Here is a 2043-nt window from a genome sequence, read left to right as displayed (position 1 = left end):
TATTGTAATTTTTTATGTGTAACTTGTTAAAAAATTTATTAAATTTTAAACGCGGTAAGTATTGAATAAATAATAGTCCAATTGAGAGAAAAAGTACTATTTTTTTATAAAAATATTTGAAAAATACTACTAAATTAATAATTATTTATATATACAATAAATGGACAATATACAAATTTCATTAGATAGTTATCACGACTTGATTTTTCACCAATCGTCAACATAAAACTCTTCTATTTTGGCAATAACCACCTTATGAAAGTGATGTCTACATAAAAACACCGATAAACCAACTATGATGTAGTTAGTTAGTTAAAGTGGAGGGAGGAATGTCAATTGGCTACTAAAACCGTGTTGAATCTACAATTCCTCGTATTAATGTGTAGAAAAAGGTCAAACTAGTACCAGTCAAAAGCATTTATAAAGTCAAGAGTCTGGCCAATGATAATACTAAACACATCGCTTATTGTGTTAAAGAAGGGAACCCCCAAAAACGTAAGCCTAGTTCTGGTCAGGCCTGGACATAGACACAACAGATATTCTGGCTTCCTCTCTTCAAGAGTTAATAGACATGCGTTGTAATAGATACCAAAGGGTAGGCTGAGTCTAACTCCATGCGATCTTATGGTTCAGTGCCCTTTGAAGACAAATATTAACGTAAATAACTTTGATTTGCTTCTGTGTATCAGGTGAAAGGTTCTGTATTTGAAGTAGATTGGCTATGCACCCCTTGACCTGATTGTTGAGGTAGTATGAGTATTTTTTTAATTATATTGCACTCCTCACAAATTAATACTACAACAGAAGTCTTTCGTCGTCTTAGTTTTTGGTTCTTTACGTCGAATATTCCCAAACTGACACCTCTTTCTTAAATCACAATTTATGATGAAAAAAAATGAGCAAAGATATTCGATAACTTGTTTAAAAAGGAAAGAGGCAATAAATATTTAACGGCTAACGAAATAGTCAACGTAAAGTAAGGAATTGAAGCCCGGACGTATAAATATAATAAAAAATTTAACAGCAGACGTGATCGACTGTTATCAGAAATGTTTAAATTATTCTAAATTAAAGAATTTAAATTGAGACTTTTGACACGTGAAAAGAAATTGCCAATCCTATATATGTTGAGTGCGTACTCACTGATCAACTTTGGTCACGACTGCATTATTATTACCTTCAGTCCTTTCTTTTATTACAGAGATTGTTTCTTTTTAATTCCAACTGAAAGTTTGGAATAAGATTTTAATTATTAACGATAGGAAACGAATAAAATATATTTTTTTAAAAAACTTTAAGTTACCTGAAAGAAATTGTATTGATCTATGAGTCCATGTATACAGAATTATCTTTCGGTTCAGATATTTTAACAATTTCTTCTAATTATATTGATTTATCAAATTGCGTATATTAACATAGATCAGACAATAAATGTTAAAACTTCATTGCCTTGCAAGAGATGGTGCAGAAACTCTTTTAAGATATATTTTTAAAGTGGTTACTCTAATAAATAAAGATTGTAATAAATATTATATTCACACATGAATTATGTCTTTTTTTTTATTTTTTAGGACCCACTTATTCCTACTTATGTTTGTATTGCTTTATATACATTGTGTGAAAATTAAATTATTATTTCTTTGCATTTGTTCCAACTCACTTTCTAGAAAAACTCATTTCATGATATTGTAATTATAGTTATATATAATAATAACTGTTAATTTCTTGTATCTGCTCTAACCGACTTTAGCCTGATTAAGACAGCTTATTACATATTTATTTCTTTATTTCCTTATTGCTGTACTTATACCTTCTCTATACCTTCCTCTTCAGAATATTTAAAATTTCTTCCATTGTTTCCACTGTTTTTTACCTCTATTTATTAATATATTCAATGCAGCATTATTATCATAAAAAATATAGATACTGTCCTCTACATATCGCGTTTAAATAAATCCTTTGAAAATTGGTTTTCAGTAAATAAAAGAAGTAACTAATTCTTTTTTACAATAATACAGAAAAAATTTACTTTTATTTTCCATT

Source organism: Teleopsis dalmanni, chromosome 2 (assembly GCF_002237135.1).
Source record: "Teleopsis dalmanni isolate 2A chromosome 2, ASM223713v2, whole genome shotgun sequence".
NCBI classification, from domain to species: Eukaryota; Metazoa; Arthropoda; class Insecta; order Diptera; family Diopsidae; genus Teleopsis; species Teleopsis dalmanni.
Note: the sequence above shows the minus strand (reverse complement) of the source record.